This window comes from Loxodonta africana, chromosome 6 (assembly GCF_030014295.1).
Source record: "Loxodonta africana isolate mLoxAfr1 chromosome 6, mLoxAfr1.hap2, whole genome shotgun sequence".
NCBI lineage: Eukaryota > Metazoa > Chordata > Mammalia > Proboscidea > Elephantidae > Loxodonta > Loxodonta africana.
In genome coordinates this window covers 28,267,693-28,293,176 of record NC_087347.1, presented here as the reverse complement: position 1 = coordinate 28,293,176, position 25,484 = coordinate 28,267,693, and the positions used below count along the sequence as shown (strand labels likewise).

General features: G+C 52.2%; 1 protein-coding gene across 3 annotated transcripts in view; it reads right to left on the bottom strand.

The window, feature by feature from the left end:
* TNS1 (tensin 1) overlaps positions 1-25,484 on the bottom strand; it is a 219,446-nt gene that overhangs the window by 147,775 nt on the left and 46,187 nt on the right. The window contains exon 1 of one of the 3 annotated variants that reach the window (XM_064286696.1): positions 7,090-7,254. The exons of the other annotated variants lie outside the window; for them this stretch is intronic. The gene's annotated coding sequence lies outside the window, so the exon portion shown is untranslated. Of the gene's footprint in view, positions 1-7,089; positions 7,255-25,484 lie in introns of those variants that run through there. 3 annotated transcript variants of the gene reach the window in all.

The following is a 25,484-nucleotide window of genomic DNA, read 5'->3' as shown; positions in this document are numbered from 1 at the left end:
CAGCTCCAAGCCCAGGGCTAAACAGGGCACAGGCTGCCCCTCTAAAGGGTTGTTGGAGACCAGCACATTGCTCAGGTCTGGTGAAAGTCAAGGGTCAGAGGTGAGGCCTACCTCGAGACCAGCAATGGCCTACGAGTAGGGCAGAGGTGCAGAGGGGAAGGGAGATAGGGTGGGACTTAGCTCAGCAACCTTCCCCAGCTGTCATCCTCATTGACCCAAGCCCATTTTTTCTCCAAAAAAAGCTAAATGCCTTTTGCAGCTGCAACTGGGCGGGCCAGGGGTCCGGAAATGGAGCTCACCTCCGACCCAGAGCAACCCCAGCCTCCCTGGGTGGGAACCAGGGCTGGGTGGAGAGTGCACCTTGGCAGGCCTTGAGGGTTGACCCCTGCTAATGAGGAATGTCAGGGGCACCGGAAAGCAGAGGACCCCAGAGAAGGCAGCAGCTGGGGATGGAGAGGGAGTGTGGCCAAGAGCCCCCGCAACCATGGGTTCCAAGTTCCAGCTTATATGGCATGCAAGGAGGGCCAGGCATGCTCCCCTCACCCACTACCACTGACAATGAAACGAAGGACTGAACTGAAGTTACAGCAAGAGGGATGCAGGTTAGACTCGAGGGAGACCTAGCAGGAGCCCTGGTGGTGCAGTGGTTAAACGTTTGGCTACTAACCAAAAGGTCGGCAGTTCGAATCTACCAGCCACTCCTTGGAAACTCTATGGGGCGGTTCGACTCTGTCCTATAAAATCGACTCCAAGACAACAGGTTTCAGTTGGTTTTCTTTTTTTTTTTTTTTTTTGGCTTAGCAGGGTATAAGACACACAAATTTTCAGAGGTTATTTGGGAATCCCACTTTAAAACACATATGCTACCACTATTCCTGTGGGCCATGGTCAAGGGAAGCCTGCCTGGGAGGCCAAGCCTGGGAGTCTCTGATTCAATGACTCTCAGCAACGATGGGATGGGATCCAAGAAGGGGAGCTTGGGCTGGTTTATAATAATGCATCGTGTTTACAGTTGATGGCAGCTTTCTCAGAGTCCTCCATAAACAGATCCATGCTGGCTCCCAAGCCTCCAGAGGTTCCCTTCCTCTCTCCTGCCTCTCACCAGTCACAAAGAGAGAGGGCGTGGGTGAGGAAGAGGAATCTTCCCTAGACTCTGATGCTAGGCCCCCTGGAGGCAAAACAACGCCACCATTTCCTCCACCCTCTGGTCCCAGAATTCTCCCATCTTAGGGACAGAACATCCACGGCCAGGGAGAAAATCTCAACCAAGAGTCAGACTCCTAGGAGAACAATAACAACAACATTAATAATAATAATGACTGCTAACATCTACTGAGCACTTACTATGTGCCAGGCACTATTCCAAGTGCTTTAAATAACTAACTCATTTGATCCTCACAACAACTACTACTGTCCCACTTTACAGACGAGGAAATTGAGGTGCCACACAGCTAGTACGTGAGGAGGTCATGGGCTGAGCCTGGCAGTCTGGGTCCAGAGCCATGCTCCCTGCCTTACTGTAGGCCTCTCAGGGAACACAGCCCCAGAATCTTGTTTCCTGGTCTCTCAAGTCCTCAACAGGCCCCATCTAAAGCTCTCCCATCCCCGCCCTTCATTAGTCCACTCATGTTGACAGTACTCTGCCAGGCCCAACAAGGAGCAGCTGGGAGGCAGAAGGCACAGGCCTGCCCTCAAGGAGTTTGTACTCCAGCTAGAACGCAGGGGAGCACCCAGGAAGCTTGCAAGAATCAGGGAAAGCTGAGGGACCCCACAGTCTCTGCTGGAGAAGGCCTGGGAAGGTTTCTGGCGGGGCTGCACCTAGAACTGGAACCCCCATCGTGGCAGAAGGGCAAGAATGCCACTCAGGCACTTCTGTGGCTCATCCTCCCTTATCACCTCCCCCGGAAACCCGCCCTTGAGTTCCAGTCCCTCCTGCCTCCCCCACCAGGCCTGACTGTGCTAAGGCTTCCAGCCTAAAAAGGCAGGGATTATAGAGCCAGTCTAGCCCTGGAGGAGGCAGTGCCAGGGACTAGCTCAGGCCCACTTACCACCCCCACCCACACAAGCTCCAACTCCATGGAGACCAGCCACCCTCCCCCAAGGGAAGCCAAGGTGGGGACAAGTTGAGGAAGATGTCCAAGGTCACCAACCTGGCTAGAAGCAGGCTGGGGGACCCAGCCGCCTTGGGAGTCTCTGGCCTCCTGCAGCCTCCGCCTCTGGGGATGGGAAAGTGCTTCAGGCGGTTTGAGAGAAGGAAAGAGAGAGAGGAAGGACGGGTGTGACCATGCATAATGGAGGGGGGCGCCCAGGGAGGTGGGGCATGATCTGTGAGGCTGGCAGCCCTGCCACCCCCACTCTCGTTCCAGCTCGCTTCTGCCCACACCTCTGCACGCCTAACAGCTCTAGGGAAAGCTAAGAACCAGCCAGCCAGGGAACCAGGGAGCCAGAGGCAATGGGCTAGGGGTGCAGCACTGGGGGGCAGGGGATGCCGCAGGGAACAAAAAAGCCAGTCCCTTCCTAGTCTCTGAAAACCACTCATCCTCTACTCCATAGCCATATTCATTTCTGATGTGGTATTTTCAGAGTCCACTAGCTGAGTGGGCTTCCACATCTGTTTCCTCTGCACCCCCATCCACACCTCTCAGGTGGGTCTTAGTTTCCCTTTCTGGGGTGTCTTAGTTATCTAGTGTTAAAGCTACCACAAATGGGTGGCTTTAACAAACAAATTTATTTTATCACAGTTTAGGAGGCTAGATGTCTGAATTCAGGGTGCCGGCTCTAGGGGAAGACCTTCTCTCTCTGTAGGCTCTGGAAGAAGGTCCTTGTCTCTTTGAGCTCCTGCTCCTGGGGGATCTTCATGTGGGCTGGCATGGATCTTCTCCATCTCTGCTTCCTACCCCTTGCTTGTTTGATCTCTTTTATATCTCAAAAGAGATTGACTCAAGACACACCCTATGCTAATCCTGTCTCATTAACATAACAAAAACAAGCCGTTTCCAAATGGAATTATAACTACAGGCATAGAAGTTAGGATTTACAACACATATTTTGGGAGGACACAATTCAATCCATAATTTTGGAGTCAAAGAGACTCCAAAACCCAAAACCAAAACCACTGCTGTCGAGTAGGTTCCAAGGCATAGTGACCCCACAGTTTCCAAGACTGTAAATCTTTAGAGAAGCTGACTGCCACATCTTTCTCCCATGGAGCTGCTGGTGGTTTCGAACCACTGACCTTTCTGTTAGCAGTCCAGCACTTTAACCACTGCACCACAAGCATTCCTTCAAAGAGACTCAGGGTCCCAGAAATAAGCCAAGAAGCTAGAAGAGCCTGCAGCTGAGAGCCTTGCTGGCCATGCTGACTCTGACTGGCTTCTGCAGGTCAGCAGGTTCACTCAGTGTCTCACTCCCCTTCCCCACAAACTCCTCCTTCCCTCCTTGAGTATCTTCTGGACCAGAGGGCAGAGTGTCCTAATTAAGCAGCCTCGTCTAAGCCCTGGCTCCAGACAAGGTACTGAAGTTAGACACTGGAAAGGACTGCCCCTCAAATGACAACCAAATCCCTTTTGACCTTGGGTGGTACAAATGGTTTTCAACTGACTAATAGCCTAAAGGTTGGCAGTTCAAACCCCACCCAGTGACACCAGAGAAGAAAGGCCTGGTAATTTGCTTTTGTAAAGATCATTGTTGTTGTTAGCTGCCATTGGGTCGATTCTCACTCATGGGGACCTCACGTATACAGAGTAAGCCAAGAAAATCCTATGGAGAAGTTCTACTCTGTAACACATGGCGGTGTCATGAGTTGGAATCGACAGCACGAGTTTTCTTTTGTTTTTTTTGAACTAGGGGCTGCCCTGATTGGCATGTCCTGGGGTGACCTCTACTCCTTCACCCTCCCCTTTAAGGAGAAAGCGAATCAAAGGGATCCATGGAGGGGGGTTTTGTTGGGGGTAGACAGGCTGGGATAGGAAGGATGGAGCCCAGGATGGTCCCCAGCCCACCTGGACACTCGCAGCAAGGGGAGCCCAAGCCATCCAGGGTTTGGTTTGGTTTTTAAGACTCTTCAACCCCATCCCGCACTGCCCTCTCACTGCCCACCAGGAAAACAGGTTTGGAGAGGTAGTGACCTGCTCCTCCCTACCCATCTCCTGAGAGGCCCTGGAGAACAGCACCCTTGGCTTATAAGCCCCACTGCTAGTTACAGCAACCACGTCACATGCCCTGACAACGCTGTATTATTTTACGAATTTGGAAACTGAGGCTCAAATGAGCCCCCCACCCTAACACTGGGTTTTTTCTGTGCCTTAGATCTTGGCACTGCTCCTCGGCCTACTCTCCCAGGTAGGCTGGGGGTCTCCACTTGGGAGGCCAAACTGGCCGGGGGCTCCTAGCAGACACCCACCTGCCCAGCACACTGGCCTGTTAGTTTCACATGAGAGGGCATTGGCTGTAACAGTGAGGGGCTATCCCCTTCATTCCACTCCACGTCATGCAGCCCACAGGCCTGCTCCAGCCCTAGAAGGGTTAACCAGCAGGGTAAGGGCACAGAGCAAGAGGAATTGGAAGAAACTCAGAACCTTTGCAGGAAGCAGCTGGGGGTAGACCTCGTGGGCAGGTTAAGCAATGGGTGAGAGGGGAGGAGCAGGGGTGGACAGCAGAGGCTCTGCAGGCACCAGATGGTCAAGGAGGCTCTCTGTTCCCCAAAAACCGGGAAGGGGAGAGAACCCTGTAAGCTCCTCCAACCGTGCCCCACTCCAGGCCAGAGGCCACTGCCTTCCCGCTCCCCTATTCCGGTGTCAGAGAATTCCCCGACTCCAAGAATCCCAGGACCTCAGCATCCCAAGAGACCTTAAAGTTCATCTCTTCTAACCACATCCCACTTCAGGAATCCTTCCAAGCTCTTGTCCAGCTGGTCTGAACTCCTCCCCGGGCGAGCAACTCAGTACTTTACAAGCCCATTCTCCTGCTAACCAGCCCAACTTGCTATAACACCTCTCTTTAATCCAGGCAGAGCATCCACCACCAGAGTCCCCACCCTTCAACCTGACCAAAAAAACCATCCTGCCCTTGCTTCCTGCTCCTACCTCCATGGGAACAGGACACTGAGTGTCTCTGAACTCCAAGGTTTCAGCTACAGTCCATTAGAGTGACAAATAAGTGACCTCTTCCCTGAGCTCATCTGCACCCCGCCCTCAGCACCACCCCACCTGGCCACCAGCTCCTCTGTATTTGTAACTCCTGGACACCTCTGCCCCAGGGGATATTTGGAACTGTGGCTTTGAGGGAAAAGCAAGGGTGAAGAACTACGGCATGAGGAGGAGGGGAGCAAGAAGTGGTCAAGGCCAAAGGGTTGGAAGCAGAGGTTCCCAGGTTACCTCATCCATCTCCCATGAATCTTTGGCTCTTGATCCAAAGTCCTGGTTCCCCAGCTCTGGCAGTGCCTTAGACTGGTGGAGACTCTCCCCAGCCCCAGTCTGCTCCTCTACAGCTCTGTCTTCCATGGGCAGCAAAGTCAAGGCCAATCCCAAACTGGGACGCCCAACACTGATCCCATTTAGGGCCCTCTCACCCAACTCCTGATCCCAGATCCTCTCTCCTTCCCACATGCCCTGGGCCAGAGATGTCAGGCCAGAGGGTAGCTCATCTGTAGCAAGCTTTGAGGTCCCAGGAGAGAGCTGGGGCGGGGGAGACAGGAGCAGCAGCCAGCTGGCTGGGACAGGAGTGACTTAAGGCCAAGTCTGAACCACAATGGTCCCCACCCCACCCAGGCAGCTTCAGGAAGGGGCCCAGCAGAGACTCAGGAAAGAGAGTGATCCCCCCTCCTGACCCGCCTGGCTCTGCACAGCCACATAGAAAGGGCAGCTGGAATGGTGAGAGAAGCCCCTGGAGCCAAAGACTCTGCAACCCTAGTAGCCAGTTTCCCCCCTAATCCCACCCCAATAACTGCCTGTCCTGCCCTCCCCAAATCAGCTCCTCCCCCACCCAGCACCCACCCTGTCCCCTCCCCCCACTATCTCACCCCCGTGTAAAGAGCCCAGCTGGGAAGCACAGCAGACTTCTCTGGTCACTCCCTAGACCAGCCCCCTCCCGGTTTCCTCGGAGGACAGTGGCCGGCCTAAAAACATCTAGGCAGTCAGTCCTGGCCTGGGCCCGAACGTGGTAGGGGGAGGCACAGACACTGAGGCTAGCGCTACATGGACTCTCCACCTTGGGAAGGGGTGGGCCTGGGGCAGCGGAGGGTCAGTGGAGGAGATGAGGGTCGGGGGGAAAGGAAGGAGGCGGGTGGAAGGCAGCTGCCTGTGTCTGTTCATTAACCACCTGGATTAGCCATTTCTGCCCAGAGGGGTGAGGAAGGAGTAGGAACAGGGGGCTGGGGGAGGGCGGCTAGGGGCACTCATGCCAGCCTGTGCCCAAGGGCAAGGAGCATGGACCCAAGCTGGGGGACAGAGTGGGGAAGTGCTTTCAAGTCTACCCTTCCCAGCCTGCCAATCCCTCCCTTGTAGCCTTGGCATCCCTCCATCCCTCTGAGAGAGACAGGGGAGGGGAGCAAGTGGCGAGATCCCCAAGGAGGACAGAGATGCCCTGGATAGCAGCTCCAGAGGGTGGCAGAGAAAGAAACTACGAGAAAACACAAACGCCTCTCTCCTGGTCCTCTCCCCTGCATAGCCCAGTCCATGCTGGGCAGGCAGGGAGCAGAAGCAAGCCCTGGCCATTACATACGCACCATCCCTCCCCTTCCTTGGTCAGTGGGTCACTCCCTACTCCCCCTGCTGGCCTCAGACCCAAGCAGCCACTGACACCAGCAACTTCCTCAGCAACCAAAACTCATTTGGACTGCTCTCTCTCTCAGAGCAGGGACAACCACACCCAGATGTCCCTGACAGCCACAGACACATGGAAAGGCAGAGGACTGACAGGTTGGCCACTGAGGGGCCTGCCTAGCCCAGAGACATGTGACCAGGCCGGGCTGACCACAATTTCCCCTAATTCACGCCTGATCAGGGGTCCTGACAGCATCAGTAGATAGCCCAGGAGCCGAAAGGCTCTAGCCCCCTGCATGCATACACACACACACACACAACCACTCACCTTTCCGGCAGAGGAGCCACCGGGTAGTGTGGGTGTCTGGGCCAAGGGCTCACGGCACAAGGGAGGTAGACAGTGGCGGGGCAGCAGTTGTGCCAGGCAAGAAGCTGGTTGCCAAGAGGAAGGCGGTGAGTGAGTCTTGTGTCCAGGTAGGGAGCAGGGTGCGGGGAGCAGAGTTGGTCCCAGGGCCACAGCTGGGAGCAACTGAGCTGAGGGCGCTGCTCGCCCTCCCGCATCTCCCTCCCCCGGCGGCAGGCGGGCAGGCCAGCGGCGCACCGCCTCCTTCCCGAGCCAGCCAGCAGCCGGCCCCCTGCGCCCCGCTGCCGCCTCCTTTAACCCCTCAGAGCTCGGCCAGCCACATTCACGCCTCGTCCCACCAGGCGGCCAGGTCTGCAGCTAGCCATAGACACCTGGCACAAGGGTGTGCAGGAAGTTTGCCCCCCTCCCACAGCCCCTGGCACAGCAGCATCCCTGAGGACCGGTAGGGAGGGGTCAGAGGCTTGGAGGACGGGGTGGGCAAAGGAGGACACAAAGGTGTCAGGATGCCAAGAGGCTCAGGACCCCATGGAAAAGATGACCCCATGGAAGAAACAGCTGCAGAGAAACAGCCAGAAGGCTGCTGGGCGTGGAAGGAAGCTTTATGAGACAATAATAATACCAACGTCCCACTTTTGCAGAGTACCTGTGCTTTCAGCTCATCCCTACTCAGTCTATGACTGGAGGCCAGAAATCTTGCCTCTGAACCTCAGGGTTTTTTGTTTGTTTGTTTTGCTCTTCCGTCTGTCCAATGCAGGATAACAACCCTTGCTTTTGTCTCTCAGATGGGTTAGGACGTTTGTGGTTGTAAATTCAAAAGAGATTTGAACTGAACTCTAGTTAATGAAATGCATCCTTTGACTCTCTTTGAAACGCATCAAAAAATAAGATGGATTGATGGATGGAGAGATGGATGGATGTGTGATAATGCCAACAGAACAAAGTGATCGTTGTAGAACCTAGGGTGTTTACTGTATAATTCTTTCAACTCTTCTATGTTTGAAATTGCCATAATGAGAATACGGAGCAGGAGGAAGTAATTTAAAGAGTTTGGAGTACCACATAAACGATTAACGTGAAGACGCAGTCGGATTATTTTGAGAAGGGGCAAAGTCACGTTTGCTGTGCACCTATGGAATGCCAGGAACTTGGTGCAGATTCTCTCTCACTTAATCTTCTATCTTCCTTGCTGTTGTAGCTGAAGAAAGCCATCTCAGGTGGGCTACTTGTAGAGCTGGAACTCGGCCCCAGGCAAGCTGGTTCCAGAGCCAAGCTCCTAACCACCCATCATTCCAGAAGCTGAAAGGCCCTTCTAGTCACCATTTGAGCTACCTTGTGTGTACGATTCTGGACCAGTGACCTCCCATCTCTGAGCCTCAGTTTCCCCTGCTGTAAGATGAGTTTGGGCCCAATGGTCTTTAGGGTTCCTTCCAGTTTTAACATTCACTAATTTTATTAATTCAGCCAAACCCTTCCCCAGGCCTCAGTTTTCCAACGAATAAAGTGACAGGGGAAGCCCAGAAGAAGGATAAATGCCCTAAGGAAAAGGTTTAGGGGCATTTAGGGTCAGAGCCACAGGGAGATGGTCACCACTATGGACGGCTGCTCCCCATCAGTGACCATGAAACCCTTGGCAGGGGGGCACCACATCAGGACCTTAATGTGGGGGAGGGCAGAGATGGAGGCATCATTCCACCTACCCCCTGCCTCCAGGGCAAGATGACCTCACCCCTCCCAGGTGGTAAGGAAGTCTGGGATCCATAATCCCAAATTTCAGCATCTCAAAACCTTGACAGCAGCCTTAATGAGAGAGAGTAGGAATAGTGCCCAGAGATGGGAAAGACCGAACATGACTACTAAACGATGGATTGATTATATGGAGAAACCAGCTGGTCCTCCCTAGCCCACTTCCCAAGCCTCCCCATCATTGACCCCAACTCTGGGGCAAAGGTGACTCTTAATCACCTTATCCTGCCTAGCCCCCAGCCCCTCTGCAGACTAAGGGCCCCTTGGGGACTTGGGTCAGCTATAGTCAGGCAAGGAAGTTAGAGGATTCTGTGTCTGCTCCAAAGGTAGGGGGCATGGGGGAATGTTATAAAATTTAAATCCCCCTTTCCTACTCTCAGGTCACCAAAAGAGCGGAAAGCACCACCCTCCCCACCTCCCCTGTCCAACCCACGCACACTATCATCATGATTGGCAAGTAGCCTTGGCTCCCACTGCAGGCCATACCCAGTCCAGCTCCGTAGCAGGGCATGGGAGGCATTCTGTAATCTAGTTGCTTCCTCTCAAGCCCTCTCTCCCTCCATCCCTCCTCATTCCCAGGCTCTGCCATCAACTTTACTTCCATACCTTTGCTCATCACACTGTTCCCTTTTCTTCTTACTGGCATTCAGGGCTCAATTCAAAACCCACCTCCTCCATGAACCCCTCTCGGACTGCACCATTTGGTAGGCCCTGTCCCCTCCTCTGAACACCCATGACCTTTGCTTATATAATAATGCCTTGAAATACAGCTGGTTGGGTGCACTCTGTCTCTCCCATTACCTGAGCAAAGACTTATTCATCCTCTTCTTCCCCTTTTCCTACTTTGTCCAGCATAAGGTCAACACAGTAGATTTTCAATATATGTGCAATGAATAAATGAGTAATAGAGAGAAGGGTGGATGGGTGATTGGTTAATAACTGAATAAAATGGCATTTTTGCTTAACTCTGCACAAGGCTCTACCATGATAATTATACACAGACTTTTATATCCAAAGCTATGGAATCACAGACAGACAACCAACTTTGCTAGAACGTGGGGACTACAGATTAGACTGATGGAGGCAGCCCATCCCTCCAGGTCTGCAGCAGATCCAGGGGCGCTCAGAGACCCCTTCCTCCAGCTGCCCTCAAGGAGCCTTCCGAGGGTGTACTTTCTGCCCACCACCCCAGCAACACTCTTTTTTCCCAGCCTGCAGATCCAGCACCTGGAAGTGGAACCTCAAACTCAGCAAGACTCTAGAAACCACAGAGAAGAAGTCGAGGAGCTAGAAAATTTCCAAGAAAAGAGCAGCCTTCCTCTTTATTTCCAAGAGCTGTTCCACAGGGGATGGTCTGCCCCCCTGCCACAGCTTTTCCAGCCTCAGTCTCATCATCACTCAAACACACACACACACACACAGAGTGAGAGTAGCCCTCCCCTCCCCACTCCTCCAAATCTGCCTCCCCTCCTCCTCCTAGCCAATGAGGACTCAAGATTGCCATGGTTTCCCATCTCCCATTGCCAAGCCTCTCCCCACAGCCATAAAGCCAGCCCAAGCCCCTTTCCCTCCTCCCTCCTTCCCATCCTAAAGTGTGAGATTGCACATCTGGTTCCAGTTGTGGTTGGTCCATTCAGGGGTAGGCCTGAGGGTTTCTCATCAAACTGAATAGTACCAGCAGTGGAGCCCTTTGGAGCTGGGGGAAGGGAGGGCAGGAGGCCGAAGGGGTGGGGGAGGGAGAGACGATGCCAGCGAGAAGGTAAGGAGACACAGAGAACCAAGAAAGGAGAAGGGCAGTGCCTGGCATCTCGGAAGTACTCAATGGATGCTTGTTAAGTGAAGACAAGAAGCTGGAGAAACAGATGGCAGGAAAGCCAGGAGGAGAGGGACTGGGACAAAGAGGAGGTCAGACACAGAGACACAGAAGGAGGAAAGAGACGGTGCTGGGGGTGGTGGGACAGCGCCCTGGAGCACAGAGTGGTCATTGAGAGGAGCAGGGAAGCATGAATTGCGTGTGTCAGGGCCAGGTGCTGAGTTAGGCACTTCCACTGGAAGAGGAGGGACACAAAAGAAAGGAGGACAAAGGGACACAGAGCAGAGGAGAAGAAAGGGCTAGGACGAAGTTAAGAGAAAGACGGGCCAAAGCCCAAGAATATCGAATCCGATCTTCCCTGGCCTGCTAGCCCCACGCAGGTCCCCTAACGGCCTGTGCAGATGGTGCCATGTCCCCCTCAGACCTGAGGACAAGGGAGGCTGAAGTAGGGTTTAACCTAGAGCTGCCCCTCATTTGTTCCTTCATTTCATTTTAATCAATATTTAAGAACCCACCCTTTGCCATTTCCCATGTGTTTTCCTGCATACAAAAAAAAAAACTCATGGCAACCCCATGTGTTGCAGAGTAGAACTGTGCTTCATAGGGTTTTCATGGTTGTGACCTTTCAGAAGCAGATTGCCAGGCCCATCTTCTGAGGCATCTCTGGGTGGGTTCAAACCTCCAACCTTCTAATTAGTAGTCAAGTGCTTAACCATTTGCATCCCCCAGCAACTCCTTTCCGGTATAGACCACCCCCTCCCCCAATTAAAACCTGGGAAATGGATCTGAGTCTCAGAGATGGGCTCAGAGTAGTTATGTGATTTACCCAAAATCACAGAGCAGCTGATGAAAGACACAGAGTCCAGGTCTTCAAACTCAAGCCTAGCACTTTTTGTTACCATATAACACAGCTAGAAATCCCATCTCATCACCAAGACCCCACTCTCATGGGCCAGACTCTCGGGTTCTACAACACTAAGGGGAAGCTCCTCAGAGCTAGGCTAAAAGTCAACCACGAATACCAGCAGGGAAGAGTCAGTTGCCCAAGACTTCCCATGGCAGAGCCTGTGTGGAAGAGATGGCTGGCCTCCAGGGAGTCATACAGCTGCCTCCTTTAGTGCCCTGCCCCCCACCATCTTCCTCCCTCTCCACCCCAGAGAGGTCAGGGTCACAGCCCAGGTGCCAAGGGGAGGGTCCCTTGGGCACAGCTCTGCTTCCCTCCCATGAGGCCCTGGCAGGAGGGGCTGTTCTGGGCCTCAGAATCCTGCAGCACCCAACACACACCTGGCTGGGGACCAGGCCCTGGGGGTCACCTTAGGCACTGGGTCAGTGTCTGCACACCTGGGTTGTATCCACCCGTCTGACCACACCCCTTGCTGACAGTGATGAGTTGGGCTTATACCCCAGGATATTTTCATCTCAGAGCCACCCCCTGGTGTCCCCTCACTAGGACTCCCTCCAGAGCTGACCACACCCCACCCTACTGCCCCACGGAGCCTCTCTCCTTTCCTTGCTGATGCTGGCTCCACAGCCCAGACCACTGGTGATTTCTCTTCTATTCGTCATTCTTAACGCTCAGCCCAAGGGCGGCAGGAGCAGAACACCCCTCCTCACCACTGTATTACCTATTTGCATCTCATTTGCATGCATTTCTGGCATCTTTCAAGGAGCAGAAATGGGACCAGCATCAAGTCCCTGGCCATATGCTTCCCCAGGGAGGGAGAAGTGTGGGCCTTCACACATTCCAGCTTCCTACTCTCAGATCTGTGCACAGTCTGAGGGCAGAGGGCTAAAGAGCAGGGAAGTATGGGGAAATAGCCTGCCAACAGCTTGTCCCCAAGACACACACTGGCAGCCCCTCCCTCCTCTGACCCTGCCTCAGTTTCCAGAATAAAGAGGTACTTTGATCTAGGACCAAGAAAGAGCCACTGACTGGGAGTCAGGCCTGGAGCTCCATCCTTACCCAGCCACCAATGCCCTGTGACCCCAGGCACGTCTTGGCCCCTCTTGCTTCAATTTCCCATCTGGTGGCCTCTAAGGTCCATTGGAGATTCCTGGTGGAAATTCACTGCTGAGCCACTCACTGCACATAAATCCCTCATCTCCCCTGAGGGGTATGGCTTTAAAGCTGGAAGGAACCTTAGGATTTAGCCACCTCCAGCTCACATCCCCAAGATGTTTACCCAGCGTCAGCTCAGGTCCTTTCCAGGATCTCACAACCCCTCACTCCCACCATTTGCCGCACCACGATTCTAACCCCATTATGCTAAGACTCCTAGGCTGTACAACAGGGGAATCCCCCCAACCTAGATTCTCTGGATTTCAGAAAGGTGTTAGCATGATCTGTGATGAAATGCTTGGAGACAAGATAGAAAGCTGAATGGATTCCCAGCTAGCTAACAAAGGGGTGTTGATTAATAGATCAATGTCAACTCCCTGACTTGCCAAAGGGCTCTGTCCTCTGCCCTGGCTTGTTCAACATATTTATCAGTAACAGGTGAAGACTTAGAAGGAAGGCTTACCAAGTACATGGAAAAAAAAAAAAAAAACAGAAGGAAGAGCTAAGACGCTGAACTGAACTGAAATGCAAAACTGACTTTTTAAATGGGCCAGAATTAGCGAGGGAACATTTATCTTAGGGTCATGTAAAGTCCTAAACCAGGGTTCAAATGTTATCAAAAGCATGAATTAATGAAGTTCATGCAAAACAAGGTCTAGGATATAATGAAAATGGTAATTCAATTCAGATGACAGTAGGATATGGCAGTCCCTAAAAGGCACAGGCACTTTTGGGTTGCATTAAAAGAGATAGAGTCTAGACCAAAAGAGGTGATAGTTCCAATCTATGCTGTCCAGACATCATCAGAAAGGTCGGGTTCTGCTCTAGACCCTATAAACCAAAGAACACCTAGAGGAGGACAGTGACAGACACTCAACAAATATTTGTTGAATGAAGGCACAAGGAAAAAACGAAATTGGGCCAATTTTTTTTATTTCAGATGATGAAGAAAGAACGTAACAGGCATCATCAAATACTTGAAGAACTGTCCTGGGAAAAAGAGAGTAGGGGACAGACCCAGGACCATTGAGTGGGGCTGAGATACGTATGGAGGGAAGACATAAATTCTAGGTCATCCTTACAATCCAAGTTGTGCAGTGATGCAAAGAGCCACCTCATGATGAAGCAAGTTCTCTGGCCTTGGGGCTGTTAGAGCTGCGGCCAAGTGTCCATCCGCCAGGCCTGTTACATAAAAGGCACCAGGGAACTGTCAAAGTTCCTCCTAATCTAAGAGAGTCTTCTACACAGCTCCAGTGCCACCTCCTCCAGTCAGTCTTCTCCCTCCTGGGCCCTAGGCTGGCTTAGGGGCCCCGGTTACGTGCTCCTCAGCACCAGGGGAAACCCTGAGCCACCTGTCTCTCTCTGCCCCTTCCTTCATCTGTGAATTCCTTGAAGCCTACGACCATTTCCCATTCATCTCTGAGTGTCCAAGAGGCAGAGACAGCTAGGAGCTAACAGCTCCTAAGGATGAGACAGCATCCTGACAGAGCCAGGCCTGTGGGTGGTGAAGGGTGGAGAGCATGTTGGCCGTACCACAAGACCTGACCTTTAGCCGTGCCACCTGCTGGACTGGGGAGGTGACGAGGCTGGCTGGTGGTGAACATCTGGCTCACACATGCAGGCCCTCTTGCTCGCCAACTGGCCTCCCAACCTGCCCTTAGCATTCCCCCCTTGCCACTTACCAATAGTCCCATGGGGACTGGCCCAAGCCAGGCACCCCTACTCCCTGACCCTGCCAAGCCCTTGGTTCCTCATGCCACCTCTTCCCTCTCCCTCCTCTCTCTCATAGCCTGTAAGACCTTTTTCCTCCTCTTCACTCTTCCCTGCATCCACCAGCCCCCTCCATCCCCCTCAATCTACCCTCATCTTTCCACATCCTCACCTGTCCTCCCATCCCTCCTCTGGTTGCTACTTACAGCCATTTATTTCTCCCTGCCCTGTGCTCCATGGGGATGGGCTGATGGAAACTTTACCCCTCACCCTACTCTCACTCTATCCCCATATTTTTTAAATATATAGCCCTTTCAGGGTTGGGGGGCACTGGAGACTTTCCTCCTGCAGACTTAGGCTCCACCCCTATGAATAATAATAATCACTTTGCTCCACCCTAAATAAGGTCCCTCCCCCCGCCCCCTCACCCCAGATATGAGAATCAGAGAAGCCTGGCCCTAATCAGAGGTCCAGGAGAGAAGGGAAGAGGCTCAGGCTTTGGAGTTGCAAGACCACAGCTGAAGCCTAGCTATGCCACATACTGGCTATGTGGCCTCAGGCAAGTTACTTATCTGCTCTGAGCACTGAGTACAGGGCCTGGCACAGAGCAGCACCTCATAAATGTTAGTCTTCCCCCTACATCCTCCTCCTTCAAAGAAGTCATCACCCACCCCTATCCCAGAGTCACAACTCATCACTCTCCCCTGTATCTCTCTTCAACTCCTATTTAATAAGAGCTCAGATTTATTGATTGCTTTCTTTGTAGCCTGGAGTCCCTGGGTAATGCAAATGGTTAATACAGTTGGCTGCTAACTGAAAATTTGGTGGTTCAAATCCACTCAGTCGTGCCTCAGAAGGAGGCAATCTACTTCAGAAAGATCAGCCATTCTGGAAATCCCACGCGCACAGTTCTACTCTAACATACACAAGGAATTGCCATGAGTCGGAATCAAACAGCACCTGGTTTGGTGTTTTTCGGTTTCCAGGCACTGTTCTCAGAGCTGCACAGGTACTAATTCATTTTAATGCTCCCAAGACCCCTGTGAGTATTGACTATTATTAAACCCTTTTTATAGATGAGGAAACTGAGGCTAAGAGACACCAGCTATGATCGCTACTCTTTTTCTAACAGAAGCAGCATCACTAAGTGGGCAGGGACCTCAGGCTTTTGCTAGTCAGCACCCTGTACAATGCAGGGCTCTCCCTGTCCCTGAGAGATGCTCAACCAGCCTTTGCACATACCAGGCTCAAGAGTCCACTCCCCATACCCGAGGCAGCTCATGCCCAGCTTCCTGGGACCCTGGTTCTGCTTCAGAGAACAAATGCCTTCAAAGCTGGATTCAAAAATCTCACACACGCATACACACGTGCACATCATACCAGACACACAAACACAGACACTCGAAATCTCCCCGAGGACTCACTTCACTGGCTGGACATTCCCAGCTCTTTCACAGTTTCTAGATCCTTCCACATTCCAAGGGCTCAGTTCTTGTTTCTCTGGTTCTAGTCCTTTTCCAGCTGGCCCTCGTTAGTTCATTCATTCACCCGTTCACTCAACATTCAACAAATGCTTTTTGAGCGCCCTCAGTGGGTCAGGTCCTATGCAGGGCACAGCAGATAAAACACTGAGCAAAGCCAGCCCTAGACCCTGCCCTCAAGGAGCACCTGGTCTAGAGCAGACAGACAATGAAAAAACAAAACCACAAACGCGTACCGTGAATAGTGCTGAGCGATGCAAAGGTTAAGAACAGAACGCCGGAGGGGGATCCACTTAGACCATAACAGCTAATGCGCACTTAGCGTGTGCCAGGCCCTGTTACCAACCCTGTACACGATTAGCTCATTGAATCCTCACCACAACCCCAAGAGCAGATGTTATGATAAAAAAAAAAAAAAAAAAAAACCATTGCTGTCGAGTGGATTCCAACTCACAGCACTTTATACAGTTGAGGGCACTCAGGCATGAAGGTGAAGTCATCATGGCCCAAAGTCAGACAGCAAATGAGCAGTGGTGTTGGAATTTGAACCCAGAGTTTGTACTTTTAACTGTTGTGCCACATTCTCTCTAGTAGGTTCAGAGAGGGTTCCTTAAGACCCAGGGGTCCCTCCATGCCAGCAGCGGCCTGCCCAGTGCAGAGGGCAGTGGGCCTGCCCTGGCCATGACCTGGACGCCATGTTGTGCTTTTATCCGTGGATCTGAATGTGAATCCTTGGCTTTACCAAGATGGTGGCCACCTCAACTCCAGACTCCCCAGCTTGTTCTCCCACTTGGATGTCACCTTCGGACATTTGAACTTTATGCTAATAGGCTTCAAGGTGGAGGGAGGGACTGTTCAAAAGACATAAATGGGGCTAGCACCCTCACCCTTCAGCAGGGTGTGCTTAAGACATGGCTCTAGTCTCACTAATGGGGCCAGGGACAGGGCAAGAAGGGCCCTACACTCTGAGAAACAATCTCCCCAGCCTCTGCCCCAGGCCACCTAATCGGGACTCACAAAACGTAGGTGAGAATTTAGAGTTGGCCAGCCCAATCTGCTCCTTGTACTGATGTGGAAACCGAGACCCAGAGAAGAGAAGTAGCTCTCGCAACCTCACCATAGGCAGGACCTCAGTGGAGTCAACCCTAGAGCCAGGTCTCCAGCTCTCAAACAAGCTCGGGCCCCTGCATCACACTGGCCCTAGGAGAGGAAACACTAGGCTGACTAAACTGGGGATGGAAGCAGGAACCTCAGTTCCCAATGTCTAGGACAGGTATGTTCACTTTGCCATAAGGCAAAAAAACCACCTCAGGCCCCTGGGGTGCTAAGAGGAGCCAAGCAGCTTGGGACCACAGGGCCCAGATAATGGACACTTGGCCTCCAGGTACAGCATGGTCCTGCCCTCTGCAAGATAACCACAACAGAGATGGGAGTGGGAGGGGTGGTCAAGGTAGGGATGACAGCTGGAGCCCTTTTCTCTGGGTGCTGTTCACCAGGGACCTCAAGGGTGACTATTTTCCTAGGAACACTGTGTTCAGGCTATGAGTCTTGGCTCCAGCAACCTACCCTGGCAGACCTCCAGCTGCCTGTTTAATAATGCACAGCCAATCGGCCATTAACTGCAGATTTTTTTTTTTTAAAGTTTGGTGGTTGTTTTTGTTGGTGATGAGTTTTTCAGTTTTTTCCGGGTAGTCAGTGATGGTTGTGCAAAACAAGTCTTGTCTGGCTAGCCTCCAGGGCAATCATAGGCTGCCCTGGCTGGGGGTCCTGGCAGATCCCACCATGCCCCAATGCCGAAGTGGCTACTCACACCACCACACTCTTGGCGACACCTGAGCTGGCCGCCCCACAGGGGGCTGGCTACTCTGGCACCTGGGAGGTCCAGGGAGGCTGGGAGGGCAGGCGAGAGGGTGTGGGATGTGCTGGCCAGGCAGAGGGAAGGCAGGTGGGAGCCCACTTGAAATGGGCCCAGTGCTTCCCAGGAATTCCATTCCTGTCTGGCCTGTGTTGGGAGCAGAAGGTGGAGCAGGGGCAGCTCAAGCAGGTGCCAGCGTCAGGTGGCCAGCTTTCCTGGCCATGACTGGGGTCAGGGAGCTAGGATGCTGGGACCTACCCACTTGGGTCCCTCTCCTGGGCTTCAGCTCAGCCTCAGCTTCTATTTTCCATTCTGAGAGTCAAGATTCACCATCAGATGGGAGGCCTTTAAAAGCAGAAGACTCATGGAAGAGCAGTTAGGGTAGGGAGGGGGAAATCAGTCCTGTAAGAAGATGCAGGGTGGACAACTAGGTCCTGAGCCTTCAGCAGCAGCTAGCCTGATGACAAAGCCTGCCAGGCTGTCCTTACTGCTCCAGCCTGGCAAGGAACTGCCACCCCAAAAATATGAGCAAGGCAGTGCAGTGTGGGCTCAGGAACCAGGAGGCAGGGTTCTGATGGCTCTGCCCTGCCTCCCTGGTAACCCTGGGCCAGTCTCATGCCCTCTCTGGGCCCCCAAGTCATTGTTCAGCCATGAAGGGGGTTAGCTGGGGGTCCCCATCTTGCCTGGGGATCCCAGCCAAGGAGCGATTGCCAAGACCAGATGCAAGGAAGCCAACAGGAGCCATAAGCATGACAATAACGATGACAGTGGTAACGGTGGTAACAGTGACGATCTGTCACCCTTCACTGGGCTCTTCCTGTGTTCTAGGCGCTGTACTTGATTTCTCCCTACAACTTTAGTACTGTTATCATCATCATCACCCAGATGAGGAAAATGAGGTTTGGAGAGGTTAAGGCACTTGCCCAAGGTCACAAGGCTAGTGCATGATGGAGGCAGGACTTGGACTCAGGCCGTTTGCCCTCAGGGCTCTTGACCATGCAGCCTTTGAGACTCTAGTCAAGGAGACTAGCCAAGCTCCCCATGCCAAGAGCCCCAGCAGCCCCTCCTGCCCACCCTGCACATCTGTGCCTGTTGTCCCCACCCACCCAGCCTTCCAGAGGCCCCGTCTCATCACACCCTAGGGCAGTCACTACCTTCCCTCAGTCTTTTCCTTTCCTCCTGCTCCCTCCAGGCAGGGGACACACAGGCACATCCACACAATCATACACCCTCACACATACCCATGCACACATGCCCACACGCTGTAAACACAAGCACACTGGCTTAAACTCATGCACACATACATCTGCCAACAGGCACAGACAAACATGTACACACACACACACACACACACACACGAACATCCTTTCACACATACTCCAGAGAGTCACACCTGCATGCACATTTGTAACCACACAGATACTTACACACAAGTACTCACACACAGACACACACAAAGATCCATACACACACTACCGTGCGTGCACAGACACACGCACACACACGAGTTCACACACACACGGATACACACTCACACACACAATACCATATACAATCCCATGCATGCAACACATGTACATGTACTCACACACGCTCACTCTCATGTACACGAGTGCATACTCACATACAGAGATCTATATGCACACACACACACTCATACACAGGCACATTTGTGCACCCCCGCCACGGGAGGGTCATTGCAGGCATCGGCAGGCTGTCTGGGCAGGCAGAGCTGGACAGGTGGCTGCCGTGCCACTCTGGTGGTTATTCCAAAGGCGAGGAGGCTGCTGGTTAATAATACCACAGCACATTCCTGGCTGAGATAAGCAGCCCCAAGCATCCCCAGCACGTTCCGCACTCGGTGTCTCACCCCGGTGGATTCCACCACCCGCAGCGCCGGCCTGGAGCAGCCGGCGCCGCCAACACAGGCGCCTTGGCCAGGGGCCGGCCACTCTCCCTTCTATTCCGCAGCTTCCTCTGCAGGCAATCAGGATGGCTGTGGGCCTCAGTTTCCCCTCAGAGATATCCACCCAGGGAAGGAGAGAGGAAGTCTGCATTCATGCTGAGAAGTGGGCTGAACTACCAAGTGTCCTCTTCCCCACATTCCCTGTCCACCCCTTAGTCCCTCCAGCTTGGGCAAACACACACACACACCCCACACCTGCAGTGCTAAGTACACACTGCTTCAGGACAGCCTGGGGCTGCAGGGAAGGTGAATGAGCCCCTTACCTCACCTCATCCTCACTACAACCCAGTGATGTCATTGTTACTGCTGCCACTCACCAGCAGGGAGAAAAGACCTGGGGATCTGCTTCCGCGAAGATCACAACCCAGGAAACCCTATGTGGACAGTTCTACTCTGTCCTGTGGAGTCGCTATGAGTTGAAAATTGACTCAAGGCACATAGTACAGGTAAGGGAACTGAGGTCCACTGAGACCACCCAGCTAGGAAGGGAGGGACCCAGAATTTGAACCCAGGTCTTCAAGACCTCTGAAAAATTCTCCCTCCTTGCATTTTTAGAATCACAGATTTTTAGTATCAGCTGGGTAGCTCAGGGACACTGCCCCTTTCAGTGGGGGGAAGGGACTTGTGTTTATTATAAGCTTAAGATCGGAGGTGACATGCGGGCTCTCAGTACACACACACTCACACACAAACTCGGGCAAAACCCCACAAAGGTGGCAGGCACTTGGGGTTGTTCTAGGTACCTGCAGCTACCTTGAGGTGAGCGGAGTGTCCCTGAAACAGGGGACAAAAGGATGTGAGCCCTCCAAAGCCACTTGAGTCACAGAGGGTTTGGAAGGATCTTGGGAGCAGTGGGAATAGGGAAAGAAGCTCCCCCTCCATGCGGTAAGGAGGGAGGGTCTTTGGACGTTAGGGCTGTGGGGGGTCAGGCCTATCAGCTGGAGCTGGGGCAACAAGGCAGGACCCTGAGGATGCGAGGCATGTATGGAGTCCCAAGGGCATAGAGGAAGGGAGAGAATAACCAGGACACAGAGAGAAGAGCCAGACAGCAAAGAGAAAAAACAAAGGTAAAAAGAGGAGGGAGTGGGACCTGAGATACCTAAAGGAAAGAGGCAGCAGGGAGAGAATGAGAGACAGAATCACAGAGAGAGGCAGGGATCTGGAAGGTTCTGCCAGGTCTTGGAGATCCCAGGCAGCCCTCATTTTAGTTTCTTCCTCCCCCTGTGGCCCAACTAATGTTCTAGGGCTGCAGGTCTAAAGTCTGTGTGTTGCACACACACACACACCTCAACTGTCCCTCTTGACAACTCAGCCAATGTGGTCAAGCGCTGTTCTGGCTATTTCATAAGTGAGAACACCGAGGCCCAGAGAAGGGCTGTGGCTTCCCCAAAGGGGCCCAGGATCTCAAGGAGAGAGCTGGCAAGAAGATCCAGTATCCTCATTCCCTCAATTCCCAGAAGGCAACTGCACCAACCAGCAGAACGGAGGCGTGGGGCCTTGTAAGCAAAGGGAGGACAGAAAGAAAGCATGGGGACTCCGGTGCGTGACTTTCCCAGCCCGGAGAAGCTGGGATCAGAGGATCAGAGTGGCGTCCCCCAAGCTTGAGACCAGCCACCAGGCTCAGAGAGGGCAGGACCTTGGATGGCAATGAAAGCATGGAGGGCAGGGGCACAGGGGAATGGGGCCACTGTGGGGACAGCAGCTGAAAGAGGGGTGTGTGTTCCCTTGAGGCCTCGCCACCGGAGGCCCCCCCACCCCCACCCAGTCAGGCAGCAGTGCTTCCCAGAGCCGCGTGACCCCACAGCCAGCCCCTACGGCGCTGCCTGCTGGCCCCAGCTCTGAGCAAGCCAGGCAGCCTTACATGGACATCTCAGGGACACAATATTTATCAGATGAGGCATCGAGGGAGACAGCCGTGTGAGTGCCTCCCTTCCTGCCCAGCTTCACCCCAAGGTTCTGCCCTCCTCCCACTGTCTCTCTGCATCGCACCAACACCCTGACCCTTCAGAGCCCCCTCCTCCTGGGGGCTAGGGGAAGGGGCAAGGGGGTGGGATGGGCAAGCCAAGGCCAATGAGAGGAGGCTGGGGAATGGGAGAGGGCTGGACACTGGGCTTCTGATTTTGTTATCCAGCTGGACAGAGGCCCCCGTTGGGAGCTTGGAGGGAAAGACGGAGGGGAGGAGAGGGATAGAAACCGTGAAATAAGGACCCAAGGGGAAAAGTGCTCATGCATCACCAACTGACTGGTGAGAAGGCAGGTAGATGACAATACTATTATGTAGCTACAAGATTATTACAGAAATAGAAACAGAGGCTTAAGCCTAGTTTCAAAGTTCACCCACTTGATTCAAACAAACTGAACTGTAACAAGACATTTTTGAGATAATCATGGAAAATTGAACACAGACTGGGGCATTAGATGGTCTTCAGAAATTACTATTAATTGTGCTGACTGTGATAATGGTATGAGGGTCATGTTACAATAAAAGTCCTTATCTGTCAGTGATACATACTGAACTATTTACGGTGAAGTGATATAACGTCTGGGATTTGCTTTAAAAACACTCCAGCAAAAAGGAGGGGGCGAGGAGGGACAGATGAAACAAAAACAGCAGAAAGCTGACGGTTGTTAGAGCTGGGGATGGGTACAAGGGCATTCATTAGACTACTCTCTCTACTTCTGTATGTGTTTTCAATCTCCCATAATAAAGAGTTAAAACAAGAACAACAAAACAGAGAGGCAGGAAGAGGTTCGTGCCCATGTTTCCTAAAGTGTTCGAGATGACTTTAGTTGGAAGCATGGTTCAACAATTTTAATATTTGTGTCTTTAGGGGAAAAAAAAAAACAGGTGGGTGGGTAGGTAGGATGGTAAAACTGAATACGGTAAAGATGGGAAAGGAGGATGCAAGTGACAGCCCCCCACCAGGAGACATCATCCTCTGCCCAAGACCTCACTGGCATCCTGAACAGGCAGGTATATAGCTACACCTGAGGTATCAGTTACAGAGGGTGGACACCAGGTTAGCGGTGGGTAGGTGTTATGGATTAAATTTTGTGCCCCCAAAAGATATGTTGACATCTTAACCTCAGGTACCCGTGAACGTGACCTTGTTTGTAAATAGGGTCTTTGAAGATGGAATCATTTAACGTGAGGTCATACCAGAGTAGGGTGGGTCCTAAGCCAATATGAGTGGTGCCCTTATAAAAGGAAAAGAGACACAGAGATAGGCACACAGAGGGAAGGCAGCTGAATGAAGACAGCGCTAGAGGTTAGAGCTATCCTGCCACAAAGAAAGTAACACCAAGGATCGCTGGCTGTCACCAGAAGGTAGGAGAGAAACATGGAAGGGGTTCTCCCTCAGAGCCCTCAGAAGTAATCAACACATGGGATGCAGACCCCAAATTCTCATTAAAAGACCACACCTAATGGTATGATTGCGACTAGAGGAATCCCAGAGACAATGCTCCCCAGAACTTCTGATGGCACAGGACAGGAACCATCCCCGAAGACAAATCATCAGGCATGAAAAGGACTGGTCAGTGGGGGGGAGAGAGATACTGATGAAGAGTGAGCTAATTAAATCAGGTGGACACGGGAGAGTGTGTTGGCAACTCTTGACTGGAGGGGGGATGGGAAGATAGAGAGAGAGGGAAGATGGTAAAATTGGCACGAAACGAGAGACTGTAAGGGCTGACTCAATAGGGGGAGAGCAAGTGGGAGAAGGGAGTAAGATGTATGTAAACCTACATGTGACAGACTGATTGGAATGGTAAATGTTCACTTGAAGCTTAATAAAAATTAAAAAAAAAAAAAAGAAGTAATCAACACAATCGATACCCTGATTTTGGACTTCTAGCCTCCAGAAGTCCAAGACAATAAATTTTTCCTTCTCTAAGCCACCCAATTTGTGGTACTTTCTACAGCAGCCCTAGGAAACTAACACAGTGGGTAACTAGGATGGAGAGTAACGATGGTAATAACGGCAACAAAAAGAGCTGCCATTTATCACTTCCATTATTCCCAATCCTCCCAAAATTCCTCTACAGCAGACATTATCATCCCCGTTTTACTTTCACAAGGCCCTAAGGTCGGCAGGTAGCAGAGGCAGGATTTGAACCCACATCTCTCTGACTCCCAAGTCAGCAAGCAGGCCAGGAGGAGACTGAGGCCCAGCTGAGAGCTAAAACAATGAAAGACTAGAAAAAAAAACAAGAACGATATGATCTGTGAGAAGGAGAGAAAGGCAAGGAGGGCCTGGGCCGCATAATACAGAACGTTACACAGAAAGTGACAGAAAGAGAAAGATTGCAGCAAATTGAATGGAGGTTAGACCACTAGAGGAACTGAAAGGTAGAATCAGAAGTCTGTGGGCCTTGGTCAAAATGTCCAAACATCACACTTCTGTGGTTGGCTGGAATTATACCAAGTCAGTATGGGGATGTAGGTTATCCCAGGCCTCCTGGAAGCACTAGTTGGCAGTCAAGGTGTGTTTGATGAATACAAATGGGGAACTGGGTGCAATTTCTCAAAATGTGAGGTTCACATGGGGAGCATTAAAAAAAAAATCTTGTTATTGTCCATCTAGAGCCTGAAACAGGCTCCAGGCGTTGGGGTAGAGCCCTTGAAAGTGTGGCCTGCTTGCCCAGGCTTCTAACTTTATAACTATAAAAAACTAGGCAAGCAATGGAAGAAGGACACAAACCTTCCTCTACAAAGCTCTCAGCACCTGGGAGACCCCATTCATCCTTCCTGGCAGGTGGGATGCCCCAGGAGGCCCAGGCCCCTGAGCAAGTCTTGCCTCATATTCTTGTGTCTCCTTTTGGGACTGGTGTGGGGGCCCCGTGTCCTTGGCTGAATGAGTCCTACAGTTGAGGCATCTATCAGCACAGGAGTCCTGGCTCTACCCACTAGTTCGCTGTGTGATGGCAGACAAGCAGCTTGACCTCTCTGAGTCTCAGTTCCCGCACCTCCCTGCCTCATCCACCCCACCCTGCTTGTTGTCATTAGGTGCTGTGGAGTGGATTTCCACTCATACTGACCCCATATGACAGAGGAGAACTGCTCCATATGGTTTCCTCGGCTGTAATCTTCACAGAAGTAGATCACCAGGTCGTTCAAACCCTCAACCTTTCTGTCAGCAGCCGAGCACTTAACCATTGCGCTACCAGGGCTCCATTCCCTGCCCTCCCTAAAACTGGAAAAATAATAATGGCACCTTCCTCATGTGCCATGCTGAGAATTCACCAACACAATCCATGCAAAACGCTTAGCAGTGGAACCTGATGCCTAACTGCTCAATAAATGTTAACTATTCTTATTAAGGAGCACTGGTGGCACCATGGTTAAGTGCTCGGCTGCTAACAGAAAGACCAGTCATCGGTTGGAACCTACCAGCCAGCTCTGAGGGAGAAAGACGTGACAGTCTGCTTCCATAAAGATTTAAAGCTTTCAAAACCCTAGGGGGGAGTTCTACTCGTCCTTATAGGGTCACTATGAGTCAGAATTGACTCGACAGCAATGGGTTTGGTTTTTTTGTTATTACCATTATTATTAATTCTCCTATCTGAAATCGACATTTGGGCCCACCCTTTGGCATTCAAGGTTAAGATGAGACTGGATGGAAGGAAGCAGCAGGGTGAGCAGCGGCAGGCAGGACAAAGGTGGCGGTTGGGAGACCAGGGCACAGGGTGAGAGGGGTGAGTGGCTGCAGTTCAGCCTCATCCTTTCCAGG